Source organism: Bison bison, unplaced genomic scaffold (genome assembly GCF_000754665.1).
Source record: "Bison bison bison isolate TAMUID 2011002044 unplaced genomic scaffold, Bison_UMD1.0 scf7180017864072, whole genome shotgun sequence".
Taxonomy (NCBI): domain Eukaryota; kingdom Metazoa; phylum Chordata; class Mammalia; order Artiodactyla; family Bovidae; genus Bison; species Bison bison.
In genome coordinates this window covers 3153337-3167829 of record NW_011494644.1, presented here as the reverse complement: position 1 = coordinate 3167829, position 14493 = coordinate 3153337, and positions in this window count along the sequence as shown.

Here is a 14493-nt window from a genome sequence, read left to right as displayed (position 1 = left end):
GAAATTATTTCTAGTTGAGTGTAAGTTTGAAATTTTCCTCTTCAGTGTCACATCCCTGGAACCTGTGCAGACTTGTGTCCCAGGGCTGGAGTATCTTGGATCTGAGGGGGCTAGTGAGATGTGCCTGGCAATGAGCCCTCTACCAAAACACCTGGAGACTCTCCAGCTTCAAGGGTTGGGTGAGGTCCTCCTGCAGCCAACCCAAGCCTACTGCACCCAAAGGATGCTGGAATTTGGGGATGGAAGAGCTTTGAAAAGTCCTCGGGGCTCCAAGGCTCTTGGTGGTGGAGATCCCAACTCCAACCTGGTTCCTGGGGGTCACCCCACCTGCAGATGACATCACCCTCTGCAGAGTGAAGTTGCAGGAATTAGCACATGTCTGGGAAATAAAGGTTAAGGGACAAGAAATCAAGAGACACAATTCACCCTGGCTGTCTGTTACTTCTGCCACATTCTGCTCAAATTGACAATCCAGGAGCAAGGATTTCCCTTAGGCTCTGGTTGCCTAAGTCACAAGAGTTGGGCAGGAAGAAATGCTGCTGCTTTGTCGCCATTTCCTATAACAACTTTAAAACTGGTGCTAGTGATCTCTGAATGTTCACAAGGCATGCAGGACTGGAAAGGACACTTGCCCTCAATAAAATCCTTGGGGTAAATCACCAAAAAAGGAATCCAAAACTGGGTCGATGTTCAAGAAGCCAATTTCAACAGTAAACTATACTCACATGTATTAGATCAAAAAGCACATGGAAACATACTCTACATGACAAATTATCAAATCAATGCAAATCAAAACAACACTGAGGAATCACCTCACCATGGTCAGAATGGCCATCATCAGAAAGAGCCACAAAGATTAAATGCTGCAGAGCTTGGAAACAAAAGGGAATCTTCCTACGCTCTTGGTGGGGGTGTAAATGGGTTCAGTCACTATGGAAAACAGCAAGGAGGTTCCTTAAAAAACTCAACACACAGGCACTATATGATCCAGCAATCCCATTCTTGGGCTCAGATATGGAAAAAATCATAATTTGAAATGACTTGTGCACCCCTATATTCAGACCAGCACTATTTACTAGGGCCGAGATAGAGAATCAACCAAGGCCAGAGACTGAAAAATGAAGACTAAGTGAGACAAATAGACACTGGAATACTCCTCACTCATAAAATAGAATTAAATAATGCCATTGACAGTAGCAAAGATGGACAAAGATATTACCATGTGCAGTGAAGTAAATCAGAGAAAGAGAGAGAAATATCATCAGATATCACCTACCAGTGGAATCTGTCCATTTATACCAATGAACTACTATACAAAACAGGAACAGACTTACAAACTTCACAAACCAACTTATGATTACCAAAAAAAAAGAAAATTAGAAGGAAAATTCAGACTTTTGCATTATCACATACACACTAATATGTATCCATTAGATAGATAATCAGAAAGGACATACTGAGTTGCACAGAGAATGCTACTGAACACAATTTTCAGAGCAAGAATAGATATACATCTATACATATCTGAATAAAGCTCTTTGACACCTAAGAAACACATTGGAAATCCGATCTTTTCCAGTCCTGTGGCCACTGCTGAGTTTTCCCAATTTGCTGACATATTGAATGCAGCACTTTCACAGCATCATCTTTAAGGATAGAAACAGTTCAATTGGAATTCCATCACCTCCACTAGCTTTTTGTTCATAGTGATGCTTCCTAAGGGCCCCTTGACTTCACACCCAGGATGTCTTGCTCTAGGTGAATGATCACACAATCATGGATATCTGGGCCATTAAGATCTTCTTTGTATAGTTCTGTAAATTCTCGCCACCTCTTCTTAACCTCATCTGCTTCTGTTAGATCCATACTGTTTCTGTCCTTTATAGTGTCCATCTTTGAGTGGAATGTTCCCTTGGTATCAAATGGCCTGTGCAGCTGTAAATGACACCTGCCCTCAAGTAATGTCCCCAGGAATATCATCCCAAAAGATTTCAGCTGCTGCTGCTGCTAAGTCGCCTCAGTCGTGTCTGACTCTGTGTGACCCCATAGACGGCAGCCCACCAGGCTCCCCCATCCCTGGGATTCTCCAGGCAAGAACACTGGAGTGGGTTGCCATTTCCTTCTCTAATGCATGAAAGTGAAAAGTGAAAGTGAAGTCGCTCAGTCATGTCCGACTCTTCGAGACCCCATGGACTGCAGCCTTCCAGGCTCCTCTGTTCATGGGATTTTCCAGGCAAGAGTACTGGAGTGGGGTGCCATTGCCTTCTCCAAAAGATTTCAGAGTGGAGTCCAATTTCAAGAAGCCAATTTGAAGAGGTCAACAGTATTCACACTGTTTAAAGTCCAGAAGCACCTGAAATATACTGCTTATAACAAACTCCTAAAACAATGCCAAGCAAAACCACCACGAGGAATCACCTCATGTGGCTCAGAAAGACCCGCATCAAAAAGGTCTATTAAAAGGAAGTCCTGCAGGGGGCTTAGGGAAAAAGGAATCCTCCTTTTCTCCTTGTTGGGATGTAAATGGGTATAGGAAGTATGGGAAGAGGTATGAGTTTCCTTAAAAAAAAAAACAAAAACAAAACTAAGCATAGGGGAACCATGTGATTGGTGAATCCCACTCTCCCACTCCTGGGCTTAGATCCAGAGAAAATGTGAATTTGAGATGACACATGCAGCCCTGTTTTCAGGGCAGTGCGATTTACAAGAGCCAAGACATTGGAATGAAATCAAGTGTGTCAGGGCAAAAAAATGAGGTCTAATTAACACACCTCTCCACTGCAATCTGCTATTATAGAAAACAGAGCAGAATAGTGAAAGCGGCCTCAGCATGGATGGAAGAGATCGGGATACTAAGGGAACTGAGTCAGAAACAAACACAAACATCACAAGATGTCCCAAACTGGTGGATCTAAAAATTCACACAAAGGAACTACTTTACACAAAGAAACAGACTCAGAAACTTAAATAACTTCTGATTCTCAGAAGAAAATATGAGGGCACAGGGAGCAATTAAGAGGTTGGAATAAACATCTACAGATGAATCTATTTCAAATAGATAAGCTACACAAACATATTGAATACCACAGGAAAAGTTAAGAACACCTCGTAATCATCGTAAAGAAAAAAATTTCCCCAAAACTAATGAAAGTCTGGGTGGAACCGAATCAAGTTCTTGTACACCAGAAACAAACATCACAAAAGAATCCTACACCCGTACACAATAATAATGAAATTGCAGCAGTAAACAACAAGAGTGGGGCCTGAAGACATGCTGTCACATTCTGTGTTTTTTTTTGCCATAAAACCACTTGCAAAGCTATGCTCACGGGCACTCAATACTCCCAAAGGCCACTGGGCATCAGTGAGAAAAACCTCCCCTCAGGCAATGTCCTAGGGCTGGTCAGCCAAAACGATTTTAAACCTGGGCAGACCTTAAAGAAGCTGATTTCAAAAGGCTAGTTTCAATCATGCCATTTTAAACAAGTCTCATGAAAAGTTGTCAACACCGTTAAGTATTAGATAAATGGAAATCAGAACCACCACCAGGTATCACCTTGCACACATCAGAATGGTCACTGTCAAAACCTCCCCAGACAGTAAGTTGTGGAGGGCTGTGGACACAAGGGAACCCTCCTCCACCGCAGTTGAGGATGTAAACGGTAAGAGCCCTGATGGAGGGCAGTGCAGAGGTTCCTTAAACAATGTAGCTGAGAATGAGATGGGAAGATTTCCTCACACCCTATACCAAAGTGAAAGTGAAGTCGCTCAGTCGTATCCGACTCTTTGCGACCCCATGGAATGCAGCCTACCAGGCTCCTCCGTCCATGAGATTCTCCAGGCAAGAATACTGGAGTGGGTTGCCATTTCCTTCTCCAAAAGCAACTACAAATAATTAAAAGTGTCAAGTGTAGACACCGATCCTAGGAAACCTGGAGGAATATATAAAAAAAAAATGGAAGAATCTCAGGTCGCATTCTATGTAAAGAATATGTGTGATGATGAAGGAGACGAAAGAGACACTCGTTCGATTCCTGGGTGGGGAAGATGCACTGGAGGAGGCCATGGCAACCCACTTCAGTATTCTTCCCTGGAATACTACAGACAGAGGAGCCTGGCAGGCCACAGCACATGGGGTCCCATAGGATCAAACAGGACTGAAGTGACTAAGCATGCATGCATGCATATTGGAAGAACATGCTTTGTCTTAAATCGCATTAAGGAACAGTTTCATGCACGTCTAAGAATAATGAAAATAAATCAGAAATAAGAAAACATGACCTAATTACCCTTAAAGCCATTTGCACAGAAAAGGAAACCCTAAAAGACAACACTCAGAATAGGAAAAATATTGGCAAAGATGCACACAAGGAATTTGTCTTCAAAATACACAAACAGCATGGGAAGTGCCATATCAGAAATACAAACAACCTCTCCTCATTAAAAAAAAAAAAATTGGCCAGAATAGAAAATGAGATCACTTTTAGGAACAAATACAGATTGCATTAGACATGTGGAAAATGTTCAACATCCCTATGAATGGATACAAGTGAACTTCTTTAGCAAAGAGAAACAGCCTCAGAGAATGAGAAGAAAAACCTATGTTGACCAAAAAAAAGAAAGGTGAGTTGGAAGGTGAAATGAACTGGATCAGACTAACATGTGCTCACTAGTATCAGAGAAAGAACCCAAAGAAAATCACTATGTAACACAAGAAACCCTACTCAACCTTCCATAGCAACCACCTGGAAAAAGAAGCTGAAGAAGAACCTTTGTTTCTATCTCTAAGTGAACCAAATTGCTGTAGATGAAAAACAAGAAAAAAGGCAAAAAACTCCCAAAAAACAGCCCACACAAAACAGTGCCCAAGCTTGTGATTAACCTGTACATCCAAGTCCCAAATATAGAAGAAAAAAGGGAAAAAATGCAGAATTTCTTTCCCTCAAGCCACTCTAACGTGAGCGGAGGCGCATCCCTGGAGCCTGAGAGACGGGGGCCCCAAGGCTGGAATGTGGAATGCTGAGGGAGCCTGCAGCATGTGGATGCCAGTGTGACCCCAGATGGACCTGGAGTGGCTCGTGCCATGCTGTCTCCTTGAGCCCACCAAAGTGTGGATATTGGCTGGCCTTCCTGGAGGAAATCCTAGCGAACTGCACCCAAATGCAGTGGAACCTCTGGTCTGTAATAGATTTCCAAACACCCTGGGCTCCATGTGTCCCTTGGACTGAGGATTTCAACGCTGGCACCTTTCTTAGTGTGACCTAGCTATGGATTGGAGAAGGCAATGGCACCCCACTCCAGTACTCTTGCCTGGAAAATCCCATGGACGGAGGAGCCTGGTGGGCTGCAGTCCGTGGGGTCTCGAAGAGTCGGACACGACTGAGCGACTTCACTTTCACTCTTCACTTTCATGCATTGGAGAAGGAAATGGCAACCCACTCCAGTGTTCTTGTCTGGAGAATCCCAGGGACGGGGGAGCCTGGTGGGCTGCCGTCTATGGGGTCACACAGAGTCAGACACGACTGAAGCGACTTCGCAGCAGTAGCAGCAGCAGCAGAACTAATACAGATTGCATTAGACATGTGGAAAATGTTCAACATCCCTATGAATGGATACAAATGAACTTCTTTAGCAAAGAGTAACAGCCTCAGAGAATGAGAAGAAAAACCTATGTTGACCAAAAAAAGAAAGGTGAGTTGGAAGGTGAAATGAACTGGATCAGACTAACATGTGCTCACTAGTATCAGAAAAAGAACCCAAAGAAAACCAGCATGTAACACAAGAAACCCTACTCAACCTTCCACAGCAACCATCTGGAAAAAGAAGCTGAAGAAGAACCTTTGTTTCTATCTCTAAGTGAACCAAATTGCTGTAGATGAAAAACAAGAAAAAAGGCAAAAAACTCCCAAAAAACAGCCCACACAAAACAGCGCCCAAGCTTGTGATTAACCTGTACACCCCAGTTCCAAGTATAGAAGAAAAAAGGGAAAAAATGCAGAATTTCTTTCCCTCAAGCCACTCTGACGTGAGCAGAGTCACATCCCTGGAGCCTGAGAGACGGGGGCCCCAAGGCTGGAATGTGGAATGCTGAGGGAGCCTGCAGCATGTGGATGCCAGTGTGACCCCAGTGGACCTGGAGTGGCTCGTGCCGTCTCCTTGAGCCCACCAAAGTCTGGATATTGGCTGGCCTTCCTCGAGGAAATCCTAGCGAACTGCACTCAAATGCAGTGGAACCTCTGGTCTGTAATAGATTTCCAAACACCCTGGGCTCCATGTGTCCCTGGACTGAGGATTTCAACACCGGCACCTTTCTTAGTATGACCTCAGCTATGGATTATCCCACTTTTGGCAGTGTGGTTTTGCAGGAGTTCGGATGAGTCCTGGGACTCAAGGCTAAGGGGGAAGAAGTAATGAGACACAAGCCTTGGGTGTTTCTCCTGGTTCACTGACTCTCATTGGCAGTACTCGAAAAAGGCTCTGCTTGCCCAAGGACCCAGAGTCAGGCATGAAGACGTGCCACCGCCTTGTGGTCACGTCCTCTAACAACTACTTTAAGATTCCTGCTCAATGGCTCTTACCGGTCAAAAGGCCTCAGTTCAGTGCAGTTCAGTGGCTCAGTTGTGCCCGACTCTTTGCGACACCACGGACTGCAGCACACCAGGCTTCCCTGAGATGGTCCATCACCAACTCCCAGAGCTCACTCAGACTCACGTCCATCAAGTTGGTGATGCCATCCAACCATCTCATCCCCTGTCATCCACTTTTCCTTCTGCCTTGGATCTTTCCCAGCAGCAAGGTCTTTTCCAAGAGTCAGTTCTCTGCATCACGTGGCCAGAGTATTGGAGCCTCAGCGTCATCATCAGTTGTGAATATTCTTTGGAAGGAATATTCAGGACTGAACTCTTGTAGGATGGAAGGTTGGATCTCCTTGCTGTCCAAGGAACTCTCAAGAATTTTGTCCAATATTACAGTTCAAAAGCCTCAATTATTTGGCACTCAGCTTTCTTTATGGTCCAAATCTCACATCCATACACAACTCCTGTAAAACCTTTGAAAAACCTTCCTGAAAAACTTTGATTAGACGGACGTTTGTCAGCAGAGATTTCTGCTTTTTAATATGTTGTCTAGGTTGGTCATAGCTCTTCTTCCAAGGAGCAAGCGTCTTTTAATTTCATGGCTGCAATCACCATGTGCAGTGATTTTGGAGTCCAAGAAAATAAAGTCTGTCACTGTTTCCATTGTTTCCCCATTTCTTTGCCAAGAAGTGATGGGACTGGATGCCATGATCTTCATTTTCTGAATGTTGAACTTTAGGCCAGCTTTTTCTCCCTCCTCCTTCACTTCAACAAGAGGCTGTTTAGTTGCTCTTCACTGTCTGTCATAAGGGTGATGTCATGTGCAAATCTGAGGTATTGATATAATTTCTCATGGCAGTCTTAATTCCAGCTGTGCTTCATCCACCCTGACATTTCACATGATGTATTTTGCATATAAATTAAATAACCAAGGTGAAAATGCACCCCCTTGACATACTCCTTTCCCAACTTGCAACCAGTCTGCTGTTGCATGTCCAGGTCTAACTGTTGCTTCGTGATCTGCATCTGCATTTTTCAGGAGGCAGGTAACATGGCCAGGTATGCCCAAATCTTTAACAATTTTACCTAGTTTTTTTGTGATTCAAGCAGTGAATGACTTTAGTGTAGTCCATGAGGCAGAAGCAAAGATTTTTCTGGAGTTCTCTTGCTTTTTCTATGATCCAATGGATGTTGGCAATTTGATCTCTGGTTCCGCTACCTTTTCTAAATCCACCTTGAACATCTGGGAGTTCTCAGTTCATGTACTGTTGAAGCCTAGCTTGGAGAAGTTTGAGCATTACTTTGCTAGCCTGTGACATCAATGCAATTATTTGGGAGTTTGAACATTCTTTGGCATTGCCCTTCTTTGGGAGTGGAATGAAACCTGAGCTTTTCCAGTCCTGTGGCCAATGAGAATTTTCCAAATTTGCTGGCATATTGAGTTCAACACTTTCACAGCATCATGTTTAAGGATTTCAAATAGCTCGGCTGGAATTCCACCTGTTACACTAGCGTTGTTTGTAGTGGTGCTTCCTAACCCCCCCTGACTTTGAACTCCAGGATGTCTGGCTCTAGGTGAATGATCACACCATTCTGCTTATCCGGGTCATTAAGATCTTCTTTGTATAGTTCTTCTGTGAATTCTTGCCACCTCTTCTTATTATCATCTGCTTCTGTTAGGTCCATACTGTTTCTGTCCTTTATTGTGCCCATCTTTGCATGGAAATTTCCCTTGGTATCAAATGGCCTGTGCAGTTGTAAATGACACCTGCCGTCAAGTAATGTCCCTAAGAAAATCATCCTAAAAGATTTCAAATTGGGGCTTAATTTCAAGAAGCCAATTTCAAGAGGTCAGTAGTACTTAGACTGTCTAAGGTCCAGAAGCACCTGAAGATACTCCACATCACGAACTCCTAAAACAATGCCAATCAAAACCACCACGAGGAATCACCTCACGTGGCTCAGAATGACCCGCATCAAAAAGGTCTATTAAAAGGAAGTCCTGCAGAGGGCTTAGGGAAAAAGGAATCCTCCTTTTCTCCTTGTTGGGATGTAAATGGGTATAGGAAGTATGGGTAGAGGCATGAGTTTCCTTAAAAAAAAAAAGGACAAAACTAAGGATAGGGGAACCATGTGACTGGTGAATCCCACTCTCCCACTCCTGGGGGAGATCCAGAGAAAATGTGAATTAGAGATGACACATGCACCCTTGTTTTCAGGGCAGCACGATTTACAAGAGCCAAGACATTGGAATGAAATCAAGTGTGTCAGGGCAAAAAAATGAGGTCTAAGTAGCTCACCTCTCCACTGCAATCTGCTATTATAGAAAACAGAGCAGAATAGTGAAAGCGGCCTCAGCATGGATGGAAGAGATCGGGATACTAAGGGAACTGAGTCAGAAACAGAAACACACATATCACAAGATGTCCCGAACTGGTGGATCTAAAAATTCACACAAAGGAACTACTTTACACAAAGAAACAGACTCAGAAACTTAAATAACTTCTGATTCTCAGAAAGAAAATATGAGGGCACAGGGAGCAATTAAGAGGTTGGAATAAACATCTACAGATGAATCTATTTCAAATAGACAAGCTACACAAACATACTGAATACCTAGGAAAAGTTAAGGACACCTTGTAATCATCGTAAAGAAAAATATCTCCCCAAAACTAATGAAAGTCTGGGTGGAACCGAATCAAGTTCTTGTACACCAGAAACAAACATCACAAAAGAATCCTACACCCGTACACAATAATAATGAAATTACAGCAGTAAACAACAAGAGTGGGGCCTGAAGACATGCTGTCACATTCTGGTTTTTTTGCCATAAAAACACTTGCAAAGCTATGCTCACGGGCACTCAATACTCCCACAGGCCACTGGGCGTCAGTGAGAAAAACACCTCCCCTCCGGCAATGTCCTAGGGCTGGTCAGCCAAAACGATTTTAAACCTGAGCAGACCTTAAAGAAACTGATTTCAAAAGGCTAGTTTCAATCATGCCATTTTAAACAAGTCTCATGAAAAGTTGTCAACACTGTTAAGTATTAGATAAATGGAAATCAGAACCACCACCAGGTATCACCTTGCACACATCAGAATGGTCACTGTCAAAACCTCCCCAGACAGTAAGTTGTGGAGGGCTGTGGACACAAGGGAACCCTCCTCCACCGCAGTTGAGGATGTAAACGGTAAGAGCCCTGATGGAGGGCAGTGCAGAGGTTCCTTAAACAATGTAGCTGAGAATGAGATGGGAAGATTTCCTCACACCCTATACCAAAAGCAACGACAAATAATTAAAAGTGTCAAGTGTAGGCAGGGATCCTAGGAAACCTTGAGGAATATATCACAAAGGACGGGAGTATCTCAGGTCACATTCTATGCTAAGAACCTGTCTGACGATGCAGGAGACATAAGAGACAAGGGTTCGATTCCTGGGTGGGGAAGATGCACTGGAGGAGGTCATGGCAACCCACTTCAGTATTCTTCCCTGGAATACTACAGACAGAGGAGCCTGGCAGGCTACAGCACATGGGGTCCCACAGGATCAAACAGGACTGAAGTGACTAAGCACGCATGCATGCATATTGGAAGAACATGCTTTGCCTTAAATCGCATTAAGGAACATTTTCATGGACCTGTAAGAATAATGAAAATAAATCAGAAACAAGAAAACATGACCTAATTACCCTTAAAGCCATTTGCACAGAAAAGGAAACCCTAAAAGACAACCCTCAGAATAGGAAAAATAGTAACAGACGAAGACACCCACAAGGGATTTGTCTCCAAAACACACAAACAGCACATGCAGCTACATTTTGGAAATACAAACAACCTCCCCTGGTCAAAACAAAGCAAAACAAAACAATGGGTCAGAATAGAAAAGGAGATTTCTTTGAGGAACAAATATAGATTGCATTAGACACAGGGAAAATATTCAGTATCCCTATGAACGGATACAAATGAACTGTTTAGCAAAGAGAAACAGCCTCAGAGAATGAGAAGAAAAACCTATGTTTACCAAAAAAAGAAAGGTGGGTGACAGGGTGAAATGAACTGGTTCAGACTAACATGTGCTCACTAGTATAAAAACAAAACAAAGCAAAACAGCAAAGAAACCCAGTATGTAACACAAGAAATTCTACTCAACACTCCATAGCAACCCATCTGGAAAAAGAAGCCAAGAAGAATGTATGTTTCTATCTATATGTAAATCTTGTTGCTGTAGATGAAAAACAAGAAAGAAGGCAAAAAATCAACCAACCAACCAAACAAACAAAAAAAACCCCTCAGCTCCCAAGATTGTGACTAACGTGTACAGCCCAGTTCGAATTATAGGACAAACAAGGAAAAAAATTCAGACTTTCTTTCTCTCAAGACACTCTGACGTGAGCGGAGTCGCATCCTGGAGCCTGAGAGATGGGGGCCCCAAGGCTGGAATGTGGAATGCTGAGGGAGCCTGCAGCATGTGGATGCCAGTGTGACCCCAGATGGACCTGGTGTGGCTCGTGCCGTCTCCTTGAGCCCACCAAAGTCTGGATATTGGCTGGCCTTCCTCGAGGAAATCCAAGCGAACTGCACCCAAATGCAACGGAACCTCTGTTCTCCAAGAGATTTCAAAACACCCTGGGCTCCATGTGTCCCTTGGACTGAGGATTTCAACACCGGCACCTTTCTTAGTATGACCTCAGTTATGGATTATCGTACCTTTGGCAGTGTGGTTTTGCAGGAGTTCGGATGAGTCCTGGGACTCAAGGCTAAGGGGGAAGAAGTAATGAGACACAAGTCTCGGGTGCTTCTCCTGGTTCACTGACTCTAATTGGCAGTACTCGAAAAAGGCTCTGCTTGCCCAAGGACCCAGAGTTTGAAGACATGCCGCCACCTTGCGGTCACTTCCTGTAACAACAACTTTAAGATTCCTGCTTAATGGGCTTCAGTTCAGTTCAGTTCAGTTCAGTTCAGTTGCTCAGTCTGTTCAACCCCATGTACGGCAAAACACCAGGTTTTCCCGAGTTGGTCCATCACTAACTCCCAGAGGTTGCTCAAACTCATGTCCATGGAGTCAGTGATGCCATCCAACCATCTCATCGTCAGTCATCCTCTTCCTCCTTCCTTCCATCTTTCCCAGCATCAAGGTCTTTTACAATGAGTCAGTTCTCTGCATCAGGTGACCAGAGTATTGGAGCTTCAGCTTCAGCATCAGTTCTTCCAATAAATATTCAGGGTTAATTTCATTTACTATTGACTGGTTGGATCTCTTTACTGTCCAAGGGACTCTCAAGAGTTTTCTCCAACACTAGAGTTCAAAAGCATCAATTCTTTCATGCTCAGCTTTCTTTATGGTCCAAATCTCACATCTATATAAGACTAATGGAAATACAATAGCTTTGACTAGATAGACCTTTGTTGGCAGGGTAACATCTCTGCTTTTTAATATTCTGTCTAGGTTGGTCATAGCTTTTCTTCCAAGGAGCAATCTTTTTTTAATGTCATGGCTGCAATCACCATTTGCAGTGATTTTGGAGCCCAGAAAAATAAAGTCAGCCACTGTTTCCACTGTTTCCCCATCTATGTGCCATGAAGTGATGGGACCAGATGCCATGATCTTCATTTATTGAATGTTGAGCTTTTAGCCAGCTTTTTTCAGTCCCGTCTTTCACTTTCAACAAGAGGCTCTTTAGTTTCTCTTCTCTTTCTGCAGTAAGGGAGGTGTCATATGCATATTTGAGGTTATTGATATTTATCCCAGGAATCTTGATTCCAACTTGTGCTTCATCCACCCTGGCATTTTGCATGTTGTATTCTGCACATAAGTTAAATAAGCAAGGTGAGAATACACAAGCCTTGCTGCTAAGTCACTTCAGTCGTGTCCGACTCTGTGCGACCCCATAGACGGCAGCCCATCAGGCTCCCCTGTCCCAGGATTCTCCAGGCAAGAATACTGGAGCAGGTTGCCATTTCCTTCTCCAATGCATAAAGTGAAAAGTCAAAGTGAAGTTGCTCAGTCATGTCCAGCTCTTAGTGACCTCATGGACTGCAGCCCACCAGGCTCCTCTATCCATGGGATTTCCCAGGCAAGAGTACTGGAGTGGGGTGCCATTACTTTCTCCGACACAAGCCTTGGCATACTCCTTTCTCAGTTTGCAACCAGTCCATTGTTCCATGTCCAGTTCTAACTGTTGCTTCTTTATCTTCATACATTTTACTCAGGAGGCAGGTAAGATGGTCTGGTCTTCCCATCTCTTTAACAATTTTCCACAGTTTATTGTGATTCACACAGTCAAAGGCTTTTGTGTAGCCAATGAAGCAGTAGATGTTATCTGAAATGTTGGCAATTTGATCTGTGGTTCCTCTGCATTTTCTAAATGCAACTTGAACATCTGGAAATTCTTGGTTTGTATATTATTGAAGCCTAGCTTGGAGAATTTTGAGCATTACTTTGCTAACATATGAAATGAGAGCAATTTTGTGGCAGTGTGAGCATTCTTTGGGGTTGAAATGAAACCTGACCTTCTCTAGTGCTGTGGCCAGTCCTGGGTTTTCTAAATTTTCTGGCATATTGAGTGCAGCACTTTTGCAGCCTCATCTTTTCGGATTTGAAATAGCTTAGCTGGAATTCCATTACCTCCCCTAGCTTTCTTCATGGTGATGCTTCCTAAGGCCCACTTGACTTTGCATTCCAGAATATCTGACTCTAGGTGAGTGATGACACCATCATGGTTTTCTGAGTCATTAAGATCTTTTTTGTATAATTCTTCTGAGTGGACATCATTAGATGATCAATACTGAAATCAGGTTGATTATATTCTTTTGAAGAAGAAGATGAAGAAACTCTATATAGTCAATAAAACAAGATGAGGAGCTGACTATGGCTCAGATCATGAACTCTTTATTGCAAAATTTAGACTTAAATTGAAGAAAGTAGGGAAAACCACTAGGCAATTCAGATATGACCTAAGTCAAATCCCTTATGATTTTACAGTGGAATTGACAAATAGATTTAAGGGATTAGATCTGATAGAGTGCCTGAAGTACTGTTTGAGGTTCTCAACATTGTCCAGAAGGTGGTGACCAAAATCATCCCCAAGAAACAGAAATGCAAGAAGGCAAAATGGTTGTCTGAGGAGGTCTTACAAATAGCTGAGAAAGAAGAGATGTGAAAGGAAAAGCAGAAGGGGAAACTTATATCCAACTGAATGCAGAGTTCCAAAGTGTAGCAAAGAGAGAGAAGAAAGCTTTCTTAAGGGAAACCTTAATTTCCTCAAAGAAATAGAGGAAAACAAAAGAATGAGAAAGACTAGAGATCTCTACAAGAAAATTAGAGATACCAAGGGAACATTTCATGAAAAGATGGGCACATTAAATGACAGAAACAGTATGGACCTAACAAGTAGTAGAGATTAAGAAGTTCAGTTCAGTTCAGTTCAGTCACTCAGTCGTGTCCGACTCTTTGTGACCCCATGAATTGCAGCACACCAAGCCTCCCTGTCCATCACCATCTCCCTGAGTTTGCCCAAACTCTTGTCCATCGAGTAGGTGATGCCATCCAGCGTCCCCTTCTCCTCCTGCCCCCATCCCCTCCCAGCATCAGGGTCTTTTCCAATGAGTCAACTCTTTGCATGAGGTGGCCAAAGTATTGGAATTTCAATTTCAGCATCAGTCCTTCCAAAGAACACCAGGACTGATCTCCTTTAGGATGGATGGGTTGGATCTCCTTGCAGTCCAAGGGACTCTCAAGAGTCTTCTCCAACACCACAGTTCAAAAGCATCCATTCTTTGGTGCTCAGCTTTCTTCACAGTCCAACTTTCACATCCATACATGACCATTGGAAAAACCATAGCCTTGACTAGACAGATCTTTGTTGGCAAAGAAATGTCTCTGCTTTTGAATATGCTATCTAGGTTGGTCATAACTTT